The sequence below is a fragment of the Marmota flaviventris genome, chromosome 16, assembly GCF_047511675.1.
Source record: "Marmota flaviventris isolate mMarFla1 chromosome 16, mMarFla1.hap1, whole genome shotgun sequence".
Taxonomy (NCBI): Eukaryota; Metazoa; Chordata; class Mammalia; order Rodentia; family Sciuridae; genus Marmota; species Marmota flaviventris.
Window position 1 is genome coordinate 44,306,778 of NC_092513.1, and position 20,381 is coordinate 44,327,158.

Consider the following 20,381-nt stretch of genomic DNA (forward strand, 5'->3'; position numbering starts at 1 on the left):
GTTTCTTGCTTGGTTTTAAAGGGCTTAATGATCAAATCTAAGGTTAACTATCCTTGGGTATAGGGTGCTCTAAAATCTTAGGATGAATTAGGCTATGTCAACCTTCAGGCAGTAGGGGCTCTTGGGGGTACTAGCTCCTCTATTGTTTCTTTGGGTAGACTTCCTAATCCTTCTGCATCTCAGTTTTGTTAACAGTGAAAGGGACTGATAATAACACTAATAAGGTGAGGATTTCATGAAATAATATGTAAAAAGCAACCAGCACATTTTAGGCAATCAATAGATAACTAGTTCTTTTCTTTTTTACTTGCAGTTAGATTTCTTGAGATACACATTAATCTAAGTTGATAAATTTCTTCAAAGACCATACTTATACTTTAGTATGATCTATACAAACTGGAATACAGCCAGGATGTATTCTCCCTTTATTCTGGACCCCAGTCTAAAGATGAATGACTTTTACAATGATTACATATTTCAATGACAATAATTTCTATATAATGGGTTAAATAAAATACATCTTAATAGTATTAACTTCACCTGTTTTTTTCTTTCTCTTTTTCTCTTTATAATGGGCCTACAGGAAAACTCTGAATTACATGTGCAGTCCACATTATATTTTATTAGACAATGCTAGTTTAAAGAGTGAAAACCCAGAGATATCCCAAAAGAATCATGAGAGGTGAGGTACTTGCCACATTCACCAACACTCTGAGGCTGAACTGAAAGAATTTAGTGCTCAGGTACTTCCTTAGCTTAGCCCTCCTTTCAGGTCTGCCCAGTTGACCATGCCCCCTTGCTTCTTGCTTTTTTGATAATAAGAAACAAACTACCACTGTAGAAAGAGGTCCACAGCAGTGCTATCTACCCAGTTGAGCCACATTTCAAGTGCTATGTAGTCACAGGCGGCTAACGATTATTGTACTGCACAGCTCAGCTCCAAAGAATGAACCCACTATTTCTTCTTAATTACAGTAAGATTGCTCCACCTGGTCAAATAGAGACGGATTTTCAAAACAGCAGGAATATAGCCTCCTCAAAAGAACCAAGTTCAAGCACCACTCTAATCTGAACCAAGCTCTACATTTTTTTCTTTGCATTGATTACAATATTAACCTTTTTTGGGGGGGTATTGGGGATTGAAGATTGAACCCAGGGTGCTTAACCACTAAAGCCACATCCCCAGTCCTTTTTTATATTTATTAAGATCTTGCTCAGTTGTTCAGGGCCTCTTTAAGTTGCTGAGGCCAGGTTGGAACTTGAGATCCCCCTTCCTCAGCCTCCCAAGACACTGAGATTATAGGCCTGCACTACTGCACCTGAAAATAACCTTTATTTAAATAATAGTCTCTATTTAAGATTTAAGGATAGTCTTGGAAATAAGAAGAGTTTACCTTATAAAATAGAAAGATTTACAGTCTAAGACAAAGTAAGTTAATTTCCGACTTTCTACTAGTTGCCAGATATTGCATTTTGACTTTTTTTTAATTTGTTTTTAGATGTTGATGGACCTTTATTTTTTTCATTTATTTATGTATGGTGTTGAGAATAGAACCTAGTGCCTCACACATAAGGCAAGTGCTCTACCACTGAGCCACAAGTCCATTTTGACTCTTAAAGAATTCAGCGGCCCACACCTTGACTAACTGCAAACTGGATATGGAACGTGGTAACTCTAAGACAAAGGATTTTTTAGGATTTATCTGCTATTCTCATTGCATACCTCAGGTGTCCAAGGACGGCTAGCAGACTAGACCTAGGTATGAAATTATGTGTACGTTACATAAAGACAGCAGTTTATTTACACTATAGATTGCATATAGAATTTTTAAAGTAACACCTTTAAAATGCTGGGGAAATAAAGATTAGCCCTTTCCACATAGAATTCTGGCAACTAATTTTTGCAAGGACATTCATGATTACTCTAGGATAAATGCCCCTGGAGGTGTCCCTACAGAGAGAAGCTTCAAGTAGAGCTCGGTGCTGTGACCAATGAGGGAACTTCCATGAATTAGCTGTCCTGTTGCACCCTGAGGTTTGACTTGATTTCGACTCATTCTTTGATTGGACCAAATATGTTACATTGACTTGATCTCCACTTCATAAAACGTGTTTGCTTTAGAAAAGCAAATCTGTATTTTTTTAAAAGTGCAGATGTCACTTAGTTGAGGGTTTGGACCACACAGGAAGCACAATGTTAAGAACAGTGGGATTGGGGAGTGTCCCCTTTTCCTCCCTCTCTCTACTCCACCCGTCACCATGGGCTAATTATTTAACCCCTCTGAGTCTCTGTTTCCCATTAGTAAATTAAAAGCAATGACTTCAGATCTCCCTACCACACAAAGACATTCAGATGACTAGCAGGAATAACAGTGTGCCTCTTTCCTCTGCCTTAGGCACACAGGAGCTGAGACTAGCAGAATAACAATGTGGCTCTTTCCTCTGCCTTAGGCACTCAGGAGCTGACCTTCTGACCCATCTTCTAGTCCCCCTTTTCCTATACCACTCCCTACAGCTAAGAGGGAGAGGCAGAGAGGTAGAGAAGTCTACATATCAGGGATCAAAGAGAAAAAGTAATTAACTGAAAATCAATTAAATCCTTAATGGTTTCAAGAAAACTCAGAGCTCTTAGCCACCTTGATCTAACTTCATACGTCACTAAAGGCTGGGTCCTTTTTCTGCCTCCAGACTCTGGGGGAATCATAAGAAATGCTCCAGACATGTTAACACAGGCCATTTATCATGTCGCCACAGAGAAGGCGCCCATTCATGGGGCCAACAGAGCAGGTGGGAGCCACTTCCAAAAATCAAGGTAACAAGGTATCAATTCCTGTTCTACTGTGGTACTAAGATTCAAAGGAGAAGGAGAAAGTAAAAATTATACCTAAGCCTGGCTTCATGGTATGAGCCTATAGTCCCAGCTATTTGGGCGGCTGAGGCAGGAGGATCGCTTGACATCATGAGTCTGTGGCTAGCACTTGCAACATAGTGAGACCCCTATCCCCAAAAATCATGCCTAATCTTACATGTGGTTGACAGAAATGGAGGAAGCATAGTAGGGTGCTTCTCAGGCCAACTCCTAAAATTAATTGGGTGGTAGTAGAAAAAATAAGCCAAATGTGGTATAGTCTTTCCAGCCACAGAGTGTGAAGAATATGTGATTTCAACCTATGAGACATTCAGTTAAATTCATGGATTTCTTCATGGATTTTTAATGCAAAATGAGAGATTTTTAATAAAATGTTAGTAGCAGCTTGCTGCTTCAATTGTCTCGCTCAAGGGGACACACTCACTTTCCTTTGTCTCTAAGGGTTCTTTGATATAAGTTTTTGAGAACTTCATTTCCTGAGCTTTTCTGTTACCACCAGTGGAACTTGCCACTCAAAGTTTCTCATGGACACACAGAGAGACACTGGTAATCTGCATTCTTCTAAGAAATGTATGCAGCAGTGTGCAGTGACACTACTCCCAGCTCCTCTAGAGGCTGAAGCAGGAGGCAAGTTTGAGGCTAGGTTGGGCAACCTGGTAAGACCCTGTCTCAAAATGAAATAAACAAAGAAAGGACTCAGGACAAAGGACCCTGGCCTAGCATGCATGAGGTCCTGGGTTTCATCCCTAGTACTAAAAAGAAAAGAAAAGAAAGAAAATAAATAAATAAACAAATGCAAATTGGTCAAAACCAAGAATATGACCATCTCTTATAGGTCTGCAGAATCATCAGGCGGTACTATGGATTGTTTAAGGAGGCAAACAGCACATAGTCATGAAGAATTCCATGTGCAATAAACAGACCCAACCCATCTTTTTTATTTTTAATCCACTTATCAATAAAACTAAGTTCAAAATGTTCTGGAGTTCTGGGAAGCAAGTGAGCTATAATGAGGTTTGGAAGCAAAGAAGTGGAAGACCAAGAATTGACCTTATGCATCCTCGGAATTTATTTCCAACTCTAAAATGCTTTTAATAAGAAAAAAAAAAGATGTATTAGACAAGATTTTGGCTTATGAATGGAATAAGAAATTGAATTTATCTTCCTGCCTTAAGAAGAAAATGGGACTAGATGTATGGCTTGTTTTCAGACATTAAGCCATGGCACTGTGGGACTGTGTTCAAGAGAACAATGGCCGACTACAGGTAATGAAGTCAGTTCTCAGGCTTCCAGACCAGCAGCTTTGCTGAGTAGAAGAGAGAGAGATCAGAGTTCAGTAAAGCCAAGAAAGCTAATAGTGAAGAAGCAGAAAATCAGGCACCAAAAACTACTTGGCAAAAGAACTCCCAGGATCTGTGGATGAGCTTCCTCAAGTCTTTGGTTGAGTACCGAACTGAACATGCAACACAAGAAATTTCCAGAGGTAAGAAAAAGAATGACCAGAAATGAATACATAGAATGCTCTGCATGGGACTGAGAATGATTTTGTGCCCCATCAGACAAAGCAGGAAGATCTTGAAATACGGAAATTAAGTAGAATCCATACAAGGATACTGACTTCATAATGGAATTCAGTTAGACTCAGACTAAAGGTTGCTCTGAATCTGTTCTACCAAAGCTTAAAAGTATATCAAAAGAACACATTAACTCAAAGTCACTTGATAGTGCACCAGGACAAAATTCAACAATATATTTTTTAAATATAATAAAACTCAGCAAGTTTTATTATATTTAAAAAATTGAGTAAAAAACTAAAGTAAAACCGTAAAAAATAAATTATTCTACAAGTAGACAGGAAAAGAAGACTAAAGGAACAAAGAACAGATGGGACCAATAGAAAAAAATGTGTCGAGATAAGAGATTCAAACTCAGTTATGGATAATTACACAAAATATAAAAGATCCAAACACTCAAGTTAAAATGCAGAGATTCTCAGATTATAAAAAAATTCAATTATATAGCATCTATGAGAAACATTTTAAATGTAAAGATATGAATAAGTTACAAGGATGGAAATTATATATATATATATATATATATATATATATATATATATATATATATATATATAATTTCAATATATATAATTTCAAAAGAAATTTGGAGGGCTGGGGCTGTAGTTCAGTAGTAGAGCGCTTGCTTTGCGTGTATGAAGTCCTGGATTTGATTCTCAGCATCACATATAAATAAGTTTTTTAAAAAGGTCCATCAACAACTAAAAAAAATATTTAAAAAAAAAAGAAAGAAAGTTGGAGCCGGGCACAGTGGCACATGCCTACAATCCCAACAGCTCGGGAGGCTGAGGCAAGAGAATTGCGAGTTCAAAGCCAGCCTCAGCAACTTAACATGAGGGCCAAAGCAATTCAGTGAGACCCTGTCTCTAAATAAAAAAATAATATTTTTTAAAAAAAGAGCTGGGATGTGGCTCACTGGTTAATAGCTCTGGGTTCAATCCTTGGTACCAAAAAAAAAAAGAAAGTTGAAGTGGTCAAGATAGATTTTAAAACACCGATTATCTGAGATAGAGACAGTTTTATGCTTTTAAAGCGGTCAGTTCATCAAGAGGGCCATAATATCCAAATGTATGCACCAAATAACAGTTGCAAAAATACATGAAGTGAAATGGGTAAAAGTCAAAGAGAAAATAGACAAATCCACAATTAAAGTTGCTGCTTAATAATAGATAGAACAAGTAGATAGAAAATTAAAGCAACTACAGAAGATTTGAGCAGCTCCATTAATGAACTTGACCCAATTGAATTTGTAAAACACTCCACTCTACAGCAGAATGTGTGTGTGTGCGTGTGTGTGTGTATTTAGTGTATCCAGAACAATCACTAGGATAGATCATACTGTGGGCAATAAGATGGCTCTGTGTCTTACTGTCCCCCCCACATACACACACACAGATGAATGAAATTGAAAACAGAAAAATTAGAAAAGCAAAAGTTGGTGTTTATAAATATGAACAAAATTGATAAACCTATAGCCAGACTGATGAAAAATGAAGAGAAGAAACAAATCACCAACATCAGTAATGAAATATAAAACATCACTACAGATCATATAGCTATTACAAAAAAAGAATATTATTAATTGGATGCCAATAAATGTGCAACTAGATGATTAGAAAAATTGAAAGACACAAATTACTAAAGCTCCTTTAAGAAGAAATACACAATCTCAATAGCCCTAGGAACAATAAAGGAATTTAATCAATAATTTAAAATACTCACATGAAGAATTCACTGATGAATTCTTACAAAAACTTCCTAGAAACAAATAATCCAAATTCTACCCTGATTTTCTGTCTTTTCCAAATTTCTGTCTTATTGCTTTATATCCATCTCCTTTCCTCTCTCAGAGCTGCATTTCCTCATCTAAAAAGTTTAATAATAATTTTTCTCAATTTTATCATAAGAACCAAATAAGAAAATGATGTAAAATAACTGTATATATGGAAACAAATTAAAATCAATAGGGGGGCTGGGATTGTAGCTCAGTGATAGAGCACTTGCCTAGCATATGTGAGACACTGGGTTCTATCATCAGCACCACATAAAAATAAATAAAATAAAGGTCCATAAACAACTAAAACAAAAATTTAAAAAAAAAACAATGAGGAACTTGGGGTGTAGCTCAGCAATACAGTGCTTGCCTAGGATATCTGAAGCCCTGGATTCAATTCCCAGCACAGAAAAAAATTTTTTAAGAGTTTAGTCCTTTTCATTAATAAATTATTCTTATCTGCATATGTCCTGTTTGAGGTTTCTCACTTTACTTAGAAAAATCCTGAAGTGCATTTACCTAGAAAGACAAATGAATGCTAGATTTTTAGAATGATTGACAGGTGATAGATAGCTAGATAGATAGATAGATAGATAGATAGATAGATCTTATTTTCTATTAAAAGAAATATCCAATAGATCTGTATGTGTCTTTATTTAAAAACAACTGAGGTTTGGTATATATGAAACCCTTCCTCTGGAGTGACCTTCTTAAATTCTGCATTAAAATGCAATGGAAATATATCTGTCATCTTCTCCCAGTTATAAAACGCTGATTCAACCTCTCAGAAGCCTTTTTAGCTTCTCTCAGCAAACAGAAGCAGGTTCCCTGCTCCTAGTTACATAAAATTGAACCACAAACCCTCACCTGATGGTGTCTGTCCAGTTGGACCTGAAACTGCCCAGCCCAAGATTTTCTTAGGACAAAAGTGCCAACGGAGAAAGAATGGGCAGAGAGCCAAAGACAGAATCAGGAAACCCCCAGACAAGGAAGAGTTGGCTGTGCAAACTCAAGATACACTGGTGCTAGCACATGGGTTCCAAAGCAACACTGTTTTGAAAATCAGCAAGTAAAACTTGTCATGCACGAAAGTGTGCAGATATCAGATCTAAATGCCAAGTATATTTAACCAACAAAGGAAAGGGTTGAACTTGGCCAGAATTATCAACACAAAAACCAATCACGTAACCATTTCAGCAAAAGCTGGATAGCAACCACAGCTGGAAAACAAAACCAGAAAGTTAGTGACTCTCACCACTGCCGCCCCACCCCCACCCTGCCCCACAGCGGTTTACCCCATCAAGCTAGAATAAGAGGGCTGTTGTGACCAAGATATTTGCTCACAGGGCTTCCAGTGCAATAGAGACACATGTGAACATAGAGTAATAGAGAGTGACATTCCTTATGTTGTGTCAGTTTTAAAATCCTGATAGATGGAGATATAGATGTCAGCTTGTAGGACAGGCAGGCTTCATTGCCCATGGACATCACACTGCCAGCACCTGTCCACTCAGCAGGTTGTGTGCCTTCAAGTGAAGGAGTACACGTGATCTGCTCCCCAGCCTCTCCTCCCCGGGCTGCAGCGGCCGTAAAGGGGGCACCTCCTCTCAGTCTGTGTCAACACATGGAGATCAGTCAGGGGAGACCACTTATAATTATTTGATGCAGATGGTCACTTCATTTGCATAGAGACCAAGCGGCCAGTTACAGGGCATTGAACTGCCTCCTCCTCCCTCTTCCTAAGCAAGCCCTGAGGCCATCAGGCAATATATTTTAAGCAAAGAATAGCCCACTCCTACCTCTCTGGAGGCTCATTTTGTGAGACATCCCTTTCTTCTAGGAAACTCTAAAAGAACAAGTTCCTGGGCTGTGCGATTTAAACACCAGATGCAGAGACTCACCTTTGCCTAAATGAGGCCATCAAAGTGTGTGGAACTTGTAATGAGAGCTGGCAGGCTTCTCTGCTCCCATTCCAAGGGTTTAGAACACATGAATTTGTAGCAGATCCTCAATTATAGAAACGGGCTCTCACAGGAAAACTGAGATAAGACTTGGGCCCACAGCCTCATCTTGCTACTCCCAGAACCAAGAAAAGAAACCAGGAACAAAGAACTGTCCAAAGTTCAGGGGGCTGTGATTTTTTCTTTTTTTTAACTGAGAATGAAACCTAAGGGTGTTTTATCACTGAGCTATATCCCCAGTCCTTTTTATTTTTATTTTGAGACAGAGGCTTGCTAAGTTGTTGAGGCTGGCCTTGAACCTGCAATCCTTCTGCTTCAGTCTCCTGAGTTGGTGGGGTTACAGGTGTGCCCCACTGTATGGGGCAGGGATCTGAATTTCAAAGTGAGAAGGGAACTCAGGAGGCACACGAGTCCAATGGGTTTCCAAACATTTTTTAGTAGAACTCTCTTTGTGTAAACAGCATCTTTGAATACCAAAGTATAGAACAGGAAAAGCAAGACTTTGGAAGCAGAGTTAGGGGCTCTGGACCCACCTCTGCCTGGCCCCTCCCATTTGTCCCATGATGCCACAGGAGAGTTCTCTGGCAAAACCTAGGTCTCCTCAGACTGCTGTGTGAAAACACGGATGAGTCAGATGTTCTCACTGTGGAGAAAGCAGAGCTACAGGGAAATGGAGAGACTGGTCCAAGGTCAACATGTGAGCTCTTCCAAAGTGGCAATAAAAATAGTCTCCCTTCTCCCAGTGCCAGGCAGATGATCCATACTGACCCCATGGTCTCTGAGTTAGCCAAATCATGGTGACCTTCTTGAATAAAGAGAGATTTAGTTCACCTTCAGCCCCAAGTTCTCTCTCCTATAAAACAGGATCACCACAGCGCATCATCGACCACCAGAGACATTGAGTATCTAACACAAACCACAAAGCCCCTCAAAAAGACCCCTTATCCTCTCCATCCACCCTGCATTCCTGACCCCTACCACCAGAAGCACATGTCCAACCCATGCCACGCTATGTATTTTGTGGTGAATTGATCAGTGTGTCCCCTCTTCCCAGGGAAGAAGAAATGAGGAGTGAAGTATTTGAGCCTGATCAACGAGGACAGACCATCTGTAACACAAGGACCCTCCACTCCTTCCCACCCTCCCCTCTACAGAATTTTTCTGCCTGAGTTATGCAAATAATTGCACTTTGCCTGACCTCTGTAGACAGAGCAGAGAAAAATCATTCCGTTCAAAAGTGGAAATTTGCCCAGATTCTTATTGATAGATCTTTGGTGCATTTTAAAATCTTCTAACAAAAAAACTGTTCTCAAACAGTGCCAGCTATCTGAAGAGCATTTCTCAATCTTGGAGTTCAAGGTTGATTTCTATTTCTAGATGATGGTGACTAACGTGTTCTGCAGCCACATTTATTCAGTGGTTCATGGGCGGCTCCTTCTGCATAGCCTCCCGTGGATCTTTTCACCAGTCAGGTCAACATTTGTGTCTTTTTAAAAACATAGTAAATCTCTTTGATTGGGACTTGAGGCTGGAATCGTTCGATTGTTTTAAACTTAACTGTCTTATCTCCCTGTGTGCAGGGCTGTCCCCAGCATGTCCAGAAACTGCGTCCCAGCAGGGCCCAGGATGCCAGTACCCAAAACAGTCAACAGGAGCATTGAGGCAGGACAGACAGGCTTGCTCTGGCTCTCCCAGGACTGGGTCCCCGATGATGGGAGACAGGGAAACATCACGGGATTTTTACTCCAAAACAGAAGGTTGTTTCTCCTCTATATAGACAGAAGTCTGAGCAAAGACCAATTAATTTCAAAGGGGAAGAGACAGCTGCACATATGTTGCCCATGAACGGTCTTCGGCAGGCTCCCAAGAGCCAAGAAAAATATTTCTGTTGGGAACTTTTTTAGAGGAGCATATTTTTTTCCTGCAGATTTAATGCTCTTTTTTTTGGATTAATTCTTTCCATTCCCTGCCATTTATTGAACACCTATTACATGCAGGAATTTTTTTTTTCTTTTTTCTTTTTTTTTTTTTTTTTTTTTTTTGTGGATCTCTTCTTTCATTCATTCTCTTATGTTTTCATTCGTTAACCGACCAAGTTTGGAATAGTTACTGAGTGTCAGGAACCTTTTGCCAGGTGCTGGGCGTACAGAGAACAATGACATTGACCCTTGGTTGAGGAGGTCAAGGGGCATTGATGTTGAATCAATGCCTGCTCACTGTTGGGCCTTTGCCAAGAACTCTTGGACCTCAGTCTCATTCATGACTCACAGCAATCCTGGGCACATTTCACAGATGAGGAAATTTTAGTATACTGTCTCTAATTCCAACATCAAAATTCTTTCCAGCTCACCATTGACTGTAACATAAGAGCCCAAAGTGTGTATTATAAGAGAGATACATAAAGGATAACATAGCACCATCCTTTCCATCCAAAGATGATAGCCATTTCTATTTTTTCTTTGTGTACTTCCCATTAAAAAGAAATGCCTAATGTGGAAAAAAAGATTGGCAGTTCTTCAAAACATCATTACCATATGACCCATTAATCCCACTCCTAGGACTATGCCCAGAGAAATAAAAATATTTCTTTGTCCAAAAAAAAGTGCAATAATATCCGCAGGAGCCTTGTTCATAATAGTCCAAAATGGAAATAACCCAAATGTCCATCAAATGGTGTATGTGGTATATCCATACTAAGGAATATTATACAACCATAAAAAGAAAACCACGGATACATCTTGAGTGAATGATGTGTATGAACCTATGTGAAGAAAGCCAAACACATGAGGCCATGGAGTGTGTGACTCCACTTATGTGAAATTCCATGACAGGAAAATTCATAGAGACAGAAAGCAGTGAGTGAGAACCAAGGGTTGGAAAGATTGACTGCTCATGGATATAGAGTTTCTTTTGGGGGGAAAAGGAAATGTTCTGGAATTAGATAGTGATGATGATTGTTCAACCTTGTGAATAAACTAAAAACCACTGAATTATATGCTTTCAAGAAGTGACTTTTAGAATATGTAAATTATATCTCAATTTAAAAAGAGAACAAGATCCATGAACTGCAAAGGTGTCCATGAGTCATGGCCAAGAACAGCCTCATTGCAGGGCCCCTTTGTAGCCCCTGCTGTTGGAGCTGCCAGTACAGCAGTGCAGAGGCCACTGTAGGGTACTGGGCTGCTCCAGTGCACATGTGTTGGACAGCAGCCCTTGGCAGAGTTTGGAAGTAGGTGACATTTGTCTCTCCAGCTCTCCAGCTCCCCTGAGATGGCCCTCACTTGTCTTTTGACTTCAGTCAAGTCTCACTGATCTTTCAAAGAGGCTTATTATCCAGACTTTTGGGCTCAAATAAATGAATAGCAGAAGGGGGTCCACCCGCCATAACTGTTTTCTTCTCATAAGATGGTAGCTGCCCATGGCATCTGTGATAATTCCAAAAATTCAAGCAAACAGCCCCCAAAACTCATCTCAAAAGAGTTCCATCTCCACAGGGTCACCCAGGAGGCCGAGAAGCCTCCTGCTGCCCTGGACGGGCCTGCCGGTGCTATAACCCATGAATGCATGGATCTTTCAGATCATTTTGTTTTATAAATGAAAAAGTTGAACCCTGGCCACTTCGGGTTCTAATTCCCAAGTCACGTGCTAATAGAGGCCCAGCCCCACTCTTTCCTGCCTCCTGCCCAGGGCTCTTGGGAACTCAACATGCTGCTTCTGTACATCCGTCTCTTATTTGTAGAAATACTACTCCCAAGATGACAAAAATACATTTGCCTTAACACCTACATCAAACCCTTACCCTCTCTGAACCCACCGGAGCCCAGACAGGAAATTTCACTCATTTCAGGCTTGTTTGCAGGTTTCGACAGAGCAGGACCCTAATTAGAGGAAAGTCAAGAAAAAGCACAGAGGGGAAGTAAATGCTACACCGCAAACGCTTATCTTAATCATCTTAACCATGCAAGGGCTCCTCTTGTCACAGTCTCTGTTTCATCTTTACATGCCATGACGATTAGAACTCTTGATTGAAGTCAAACTAGCTTATGAAAAAGGAAATGTATTGGCACACAGAGGTAGGCTTTAGGTAAGGTTCCATCAGGGCTTCAAAAATGTCATCAAAGATTTGATGCTTTCTCTGGCTCTTGACTCTGTTCTCGATATTGACTTCCTGCCATAGAGACTCAGCCATTCCAGAACTTATACATGAACTTATACTTGAAGGTACTTCAAGGCCAGGGGTAAAGAGCAAGCATGTACTCCCCCAGAGAGCTCCAAAAGAAGTGGATCTCAATGTTTCACACTGTCCTAACAGAATTTTTTTTCTCCTTCCAAACAAATGTAGTTGGATTTTTTTTTGTAATTCTCTCTGTGATACTGCAGCCTAATTAATAAAGGGTCATTAAACATGAAAGCTAATTCTTCCATTCCGCTTGAACTTATTAATAAACAAATCTCAACGTCAGACTCTGTCTTCTTAAGAGTGGCTTTCTCACTCAGTTTGGACACCAAACACCCATTAAAGGAGGAGAAAGAAAAGCTAACAAGAATCCTCTACGCAGTCCACATAATATTTTCTTTAGACTAAGAGATGGGTCTCTGGGGGTTTGCACTGCTAATTATGATACACAGTTTGAGACCCGAAGATTGATCTAGTAGGAAAACAGAATAAAGCCTCCTGCTATCCGGGACTATTCATCAAAACCAGAAAGTGTGTTGTGTGTGTCACCCCCTCCCCCAACAAAAAGAAATTGCTGGAAAACATGTTATTTTTATAGAGTCATTTGGCTCTGCGAATACTTCCTGTTGGTCAGGATCAGCCATGGGCCAAAATGTGAAATAAGAAAAATTGGATCTTTACTATCAGTAACATCTGTACCCCAACCTCTTTTTGGTAAATCTCTCCTCACCCTCAGTACTCTCGGCCACTCCTATATCCCAACTAGTGCCCTCATAGAGCCCCCACAAGACCCAGCATTCCCTTCTTTGGAAACTGGATGTCTCCCAGGAAACCTTCCATCATTGTTATTAGTAGACAGAGTTGAGTACCCAAAATGTGAATCTATTTATGAGTGAGATGGACATCTACTATTTTTTATCTACCCTGTAATGTTTCTGTGGGAGACCGGCCTCCACACTAGTCCATGCAATACTGATGGAGCTGTCAATCAAGAGAAAGCACCTTATTCAGAAATGGTGAGCCTGTGACTCAGGGTGGCCAATCAGTAGAGGTAACTGTGTGACCCAAGTGGGGACAATCAGAGTCCTTTTTAGAGGCTGTCATGAAAGGAGAGAGAAAAGAATGTGCTTTTCTTCTGCCACTTGACCTGGTGCTCTGAGAACCACATAAGCCAGACATTGGCAATGTCCATGAGATTTTGGGCCTGAGAGCACAACCAACCCAGAAGAGAAGAGAAATGAAAATTGGAGCAATATGGTGGCGTTGGCTTCATTTAAGTGTGTGATTAAGTTTCATCTAAATTTTTATCCATCAACTGATCATTTACCAACATCATGAAATGTTCACTTTAGTTAGGTTAGCTCAATGCTGTTTGCAATTTAAAAAAAAAATCCTAAGTGATATAACAGAATATTAAGAAGCCTAAGGCAGGGCTGGGGATGTGGCTCAAGCGGTAGCACGCTCGTCTGGCATGCGTGGGGCCCGGGTTCGATCCTCAGCACCACATACCAATAAAGATGTTGTGTCTGCCAATAACTAAAAAAATAAATAAATAAATATGTTTAAAAAAAAAAAAGAAGCCTAAGGCGTCCACACCCTACCATATAATCAGTTGAAAAGAACTGTGGGCATATGACCAAGGTAAGAAATTCAAACAGAAACCATAAACAGCAGGCTTCCTAATCAAAGCTCACTGCACCCCAGAATTTGGCAGCCACCTGAACAACCTTCATTCAACATGGTCCTTGTTCTTCACTCAAAAAAAAAAAAAATCAGACCTTAGGTTGGTTAAGTAGGCAGAGCCGCTTCCCAGAGGTTGGATACCCAGAGACCATTCTTCAGTGACCTGATTCTGTCAAGGCCTTCATTTCTATAGGCCAGAACCTGACCAAAAAATCAGAGCTATAGTGGTTTTCAGAATGGTACTGGTCCCTCCATCTCTGGCACAGAGCTGCCTACTCGACCAGAGGCAGCTACTCCACTTGGCAGAATGACCCCACAATTCATTCAGCGTTTGGTGCATAACCACACATGGGGCCTCTGGATCGGAGGCTGAGCACCACCTGAACAATAAACCAAAACCAAACCCTGGAAGTCATCAATTCAAAATGAAGAGACAAAGGGGAAGAATTTGGGTGCAGGCTCATGACGAATCCCCCAGATGCTGTGGTGAGCAGGTGAGTCGTTGTTCTCACCTCCCACCCAAGTAACCCTCTCTTCCTCCAGATCACTAGCTTGGTTCCTGAGTACTCCAGCACCTGACCTTAAAATTGGCCATTGAGACGCATAGGAAGGGAAGATTACCTACAACACAGATAGGATATTTGTTTATTTTATTAATATTTATTTATTTATTTGGGTACTGGGGCTTGAAACTGGTGGTGGGGATTCTGCCACTCAGCTACATCCCTAATAATTTTTATTGTTTATTTTGAGACAGGATTTCATTGAGTTGCTAAGGCTGGCCTCAAACTTTCTATCCTCCTGCCCCAGCCTCCCAGAGTCTCTGGGATACAGGTATGGGCCACCTGACCCTGGCCAACAAAGATAAGATTTAACTAATAAATGGTACAGGTAATGAAAGTTAGTAATTCAGATAAGGAGACTAACCTCCCTCCAGGTAGTTCAGAAAATACTACAAGGAAAAGATAAGAATTGAAGTAAACAGTAAGGGGAGATTTGAATTTCAATGGTGGCAAGAAGCAGAAGATACATTTGCAAAGGGCCTATTGGAAGTACTTTTCTCAGCCTCTTTCCAATCAAATTAGACCTCCCATCTCCCATTCCTTGGGGCCTTATTCTCCTTCCTCTGATCTGATAAACTAATCCCTGCTAAGGTGTGAATGGATTGATGAATAGCTCCTTCTGAGTAGCACATTTGCATTTTAATGGGGACCTTCTGGACAGAAAGCCTTAAACCAAAGAAATCCTGCAAATACTGGTTGGTCATTTCTGGTACTGTGATAAATTTCGTAAGGGAGAAATTATAGGACAGGTAAGTTTTCATTTCCCCTCAAATCACACTTTTGCATGTAGAGCTGGTCTTCTCATCTCAGGGCTCAGAGTTTAATAAAACTCAGTTTGCCCAGAAAACCACACTTCTCACGGGAATATTCTATTCACACACCAGCCACTAGAAGCCTAGCTCCCTAAGTAAAGCTTACTCATAGGAATGGTTCCCAATTCTACATGTGGGCCAGAGCTGGCAGGGACTTGTCATCCATGCTGGACAAGAAAGGAAAGTCTCTGCAGTATTATAAAACACAATCAATACGACCTGTTACTTCCAAGTTTCTTGATTCTAAATGCTCTCAAGTTTGGGAAATCTCATGAGGCAATGATTAAGTAATAAAGACAAATCTCAAATGAACTCTTTCCATATATAAAGAATACATACATAAAGGATTATAATAGCAAATGCCTTCTTTTTTTTTTAGAGTGGGGTGTGTACCAGGGATTGAACTCAGGGGCACTCAACAACTGAGCCACATCCCCAGACCTATTTTGTATTTTATTTAGAGACAGGGTCTCACTGAGTTGCTTAGTGCCTCGCTTTAGCTGAGGCTGGTTTTGAACTCGAAATCCTCCTGCCTTAGCCTCCCAAGCTGCTGGGATCACAGTCTTGTGCCACCACGTCTGCTATCAAATTCCTTTTGACTATAAGTTTGCTTGGGTTTTAGTAGTAGTACTAGCAACATTGCTCTAGAAAGAAAGTTCTCTCTGGAAGCATAAATGGAAAGTAACTGAGTTTACAATTTTCTTTCCTCTCTTTTTTTTAGTGTGGGAATTTAACCCAGACCTTTGTGCATATGCTCTACCACTTCCAGACAGATTTTCAATTTTCTTACTTCTAGCTCATATTCTTTTCTCTTAAACATGGGTGCCTGTCATCAAACCAAAGTTACATGTTGTGGTGATGATGTTGGGTTCTGAACGAAATCCACAAAATACACAGGATGATCAGAGTCCATGGCTGGAAAAACCCAAGAATTCATCTTGGAGACCCAGAGAAAAAGGTTGGCTAAAATAAATATATTTTAAACCTCTCTAGATTTTAATCTTCCTATTAGCAAAATGTAGGCAATGTCTTGCCAACTGCCAAGCATTGTCACCGTAGCTTGTCGGAGGGTCTTTTTTGAAAACCCTGCCAAGTTGAAAGCTTAATTCACTCATTATATAATTCAGCTTTCTTCTGTTTAAAAGTATCATTTCACTCATTATAATTCAGGTTGAAAATATAAGGAAATATACACAAGGTTTACTTTTGTGGGCGTTCTATAAAGACTTCAGAACCAAAGGATATAATTAAGTACATAATCAACTGTTACCACATCCATATGATAGGAAAAAAGTGGCCTCCTCCAGTGGCCCCTTTGATTAAAGTCAAGCCCAAAATGGCTCTTGTCAGCCATGGAATCCTACCTGGTATCCTACCTCTGATCCCTGATTCTCAATACAGGGGTACCTTCAAAGACCCCTTTTTTAAATTCCCAGGAGAGCCATTATAAGCTTCTCACTTTCTCTGGAGTTTAACACATGTACAATTTCAGACCACACATATTTCTTTAAAAAAAAAAAAAAACCCACATATCACAATTGTGCACTGCATCTTAATGCTGTCTGTGCCCCAGTGTGTAATTTGTTTGGGGTTTTTCTGTTGCTTTTGTTGTTGTTGTTGCCTTACTTTGAATAAGTAAATTAACCAATGAATGCCTGAGGACACACAGCACATGTTCAGGGTTTGTGACACAGGAGGGCATAAAAGCAAGGATGGCAATATCTGCTAATAGAACTTCCCATCCCCACGAGGGGGTTTTCATTTCTTTTGTTTGCACAATTTAAATAGGCAAAGCTACCCCTTTAAATGACACGAACCTTTTGTCCCTATGAGATTTCAGTTATCAGGCCACAGTCTGGCAGTTTGAAACCATTTCCTTCCCAATTAGCTTGCAGTTGGGTGGTGCCTCTTGCTGTTTTGCGGCTTCTCTACCTTCATTTGACCTTCAGCATTATCTGCAGTGCTTTCTGTTTAGCACCAAAAAAAAAAAAAAAAAAAATCACAATCGATGCAGGGAGGCACCTGGTGTGTTTGCTCAAGAATTCTGTGCTTGAAACCTTAGAGCTTGTCAGGATTTGGAGACTGCAGGTTGTCTGTAGTGGTAGGTTTGCTCTATGACCAAGCTACTTTCTCTTCCTGGGGACTTTAGAGAATGAAAGCCCAGGGAAAATCTCCACACATTTAAGGCATTAGCAACAGTGCAAAGCAAAACACCTTTATCAGCTGATTCTATCTCTTCAACCCTTATCTTGTTTGAACTGAGATTTGGGCTATTTGCCCTGAAGCCAATCCTCTCTGGCTATTCCAACCCCCTTCCTTTCTGTTCAAAATGATTGCCTACAAGTAGACTGTCTTAAACATTCTTTGTCTCCTCTCTCTGTACCACCACCACTGAACAGCCCAGAATGACAATGGAAGTGGGGGGGGGGGATGTGTTGCATACGGTGTGTCCAAAAAGATCTCAGAGAATGCAAGAGGAACACAATTCCCCAGCATGAGAGAGGATACTCCTACCAGAGTGAACCGCAGCATCTGATTCAGTCAAGGGCATAATTACAGAAACCTTGAAGTCAAAATATAAAAGAGAGACCTGTTTCCTTGAATATATCAGAGGATCATGAAGCTGCTGGAGGGAATGTAAGAAATATTAAAGGGCCACCTAATTTTTAAAAAATTAAAAGAAGGGAAATCTTTACCTTCAAGCTTTCAAGATTTCTTCTAAACAAAATGGAAAGTTACTTTTGATATTTCAAAAAGGCAGAACATCTTACATTTCATTTGTTCCAACCTTGTTTTTCTACAATCGAGGAAACTGAGGCCTCAGGTTCAAGGTAATCACTCAAGATGAAAAAGCCCAGTGCTGAGCCCCTTCTTCCAACTGACTCCTTGCTCACTTTTTTTTTCACGTGGGCTTTTTTTTTTTTTTTTGGTGGGGGGAGAATTAGAAGAGGTTTGAAATGTAACAATGGCAGAAGAGAAAGGTCTAAGTCATCAAAATTGTTTATTCTGCATTTTATTTGGAGTCTGCCTCTTTTGACATTTAAATCATCAACATTTTGCTGGGTGCAAAACTCTGAAAAAGAAGAGAAATTGCAATCTGCTGAAGAAGTTTGTCTGACAAAGAAGTAACGCTAAAAAATGTCAAAGGGTGAAAGCTAAGTATCGGAGCTACACAAAGAAGCCCTAAGTGAGCTTCTTATACTAGAAGCATCAGCCTGAAAATCAGCACTGCGGGGAGCACGTCTGTCAATCAGAAAACATCAGGGCCATTTCTTAGAGAGCTAAGGTCAGACCCAATGGCCAGAGTGATGAGTTTCCAAGTGAAATCCAAGGAACATCAATGGCAATTTGTGCTAGAGTGCTATTAATCACTTCATCATAACAATCATTATCACTCTTTTTGTTGTTGCTAGTGAGGATTAAACACAGAGGTGCTTTACTCTGAGCTACATCCCAAGCATTTTGAACTTTTTTTTTTTTTGGCAGTGGGGTACTAGGAATTGAACTCAGGGGCACTTGATCACTGAGCCACATCCCCAGCCCTATTTCATATTTTATTTAGAGACAGGGTCTCACTGAGTTGCTTAGCACCTCACTTTTGCTGAGGCTGGCTTTGAACTCATGATCCTCCTGCCTCAGCCTCCGAACCGCTGGGATTACAGATGTACACCACCACACCTGGCTTTATTTTTACTGTCAAGATCAATTTTCTGCCCAGAATTTACCAGAATGACTACATTCAGAAGAGAGAGGAAGAAAAAAAAAAGACAATACCAAACACATGAAGAAATACCATATGGTGTTAATAGGATGTTAAGATGGTCTAACTACTTTGACAAGTTCTAACAGTGTCTTATATAAACTAGACATACATATGCCCCAGGACCCAGCAATTCCACTCCTTGGTATTTACCCAAGAAAAGCAAAAACATTCATAAAAAGGTTGCACAAGAATATTCATGACAACTTTACTCAGGAAATCCAAAAACTAGGAAAAGCTCATCAGGAGGAAATGGATAAACTATAGAATATCCATACAATGAAGTATCAACCAGCAATAAAAAGAAATCAGCTCTCACTACACAGAACACTATGGGTAAATCTCAAAACATTATACTAAGGGGAAGAACCTCCTCCACAAGAGTTATTGGCAGAAACATCAGAACAGTGGTTGTCCCTGTGGGGAGCCAGGGGAGGCAGAAATCGACTAGGAAGGGGCTTGGGGAGCTTCAAAGATGATGGTAAGATGTTCTGCCTTGAGAAGGGTTTGGCTGTTACACAGGTGTGCATATTTTTCAAAACTTCAGTGAATGTGTACTCAAGACTGTGCCTTTCATTGATTGTAAATCATGCACCAAAACGAAAGGCCTGTAAGTGAATATTGAACTTTAGTTAAATATGTGCGTCCTAAAGGATTTAGGGAGAACTCTATCGATGTCTCAGATTTACTTTGAAATGCATCAAAAAAAAAAGATTCACAGATGGATACAGGGATAGGTAGGAGAGAAAAAGAAGATTAACAGATGATAAAATAAGTATAATAAAATATTAATGATAGAATCTAGGTGGTAAATCAACAAGTGTTCAGTACAATGTTCTCTCAGCTTTGTTGTCTGAAAAGTTTTATAACAAAATTCACAGAATAAATCTACTAAGATTCGGGACTGTTGAATCCTTCAGTATCTCAATATCTATTTCTCTCTCTCTTTCTCTCTCTCTCTCTCTCACACACACACACACACACACACAATATTACCCTATTCTCTAGGAATTTCCGGCCCCCAGTATAAAGTTCACTAATTTGAATGCAAACATATCAGTAAGAACCATCTCCAAGGAGCCTTTCAACATACACAGGAAGAAATAGGGTGAGCCCACAACAAGTTTCTGTGTGATCTAAGTAGCTTGGAGTTGGATCCTAGAACTAGTGTTCCCGAAGCTGTCAAGCTGTCTACTCTCTGTGAGACT

General features: G+C 40.1%; 1 long non-coding RNA gene across 1 annotated transcript in view; it reads left to right on the plus strand.

Annotated features, from left to right (window-relative positions):
• Positions 1–9,381, plus strand: part of LOC139702190 (uncharacterized) — a 28,262-nt gene extending 18,881 nt beyond the window's left edge. The window contains exon 3 of the long non-coding RNA XR_011704769.1: positions 9,233–9,381. This is a non-coding gene — a long non-coding RNA (uncharacterized lncRNA). The remainder of the gene's footprint in view (positions 1–9,232) is intronic.
• The last annotated feature ends 11,000 nt before the right edge of the window (positions 9,382–20,381 follow it).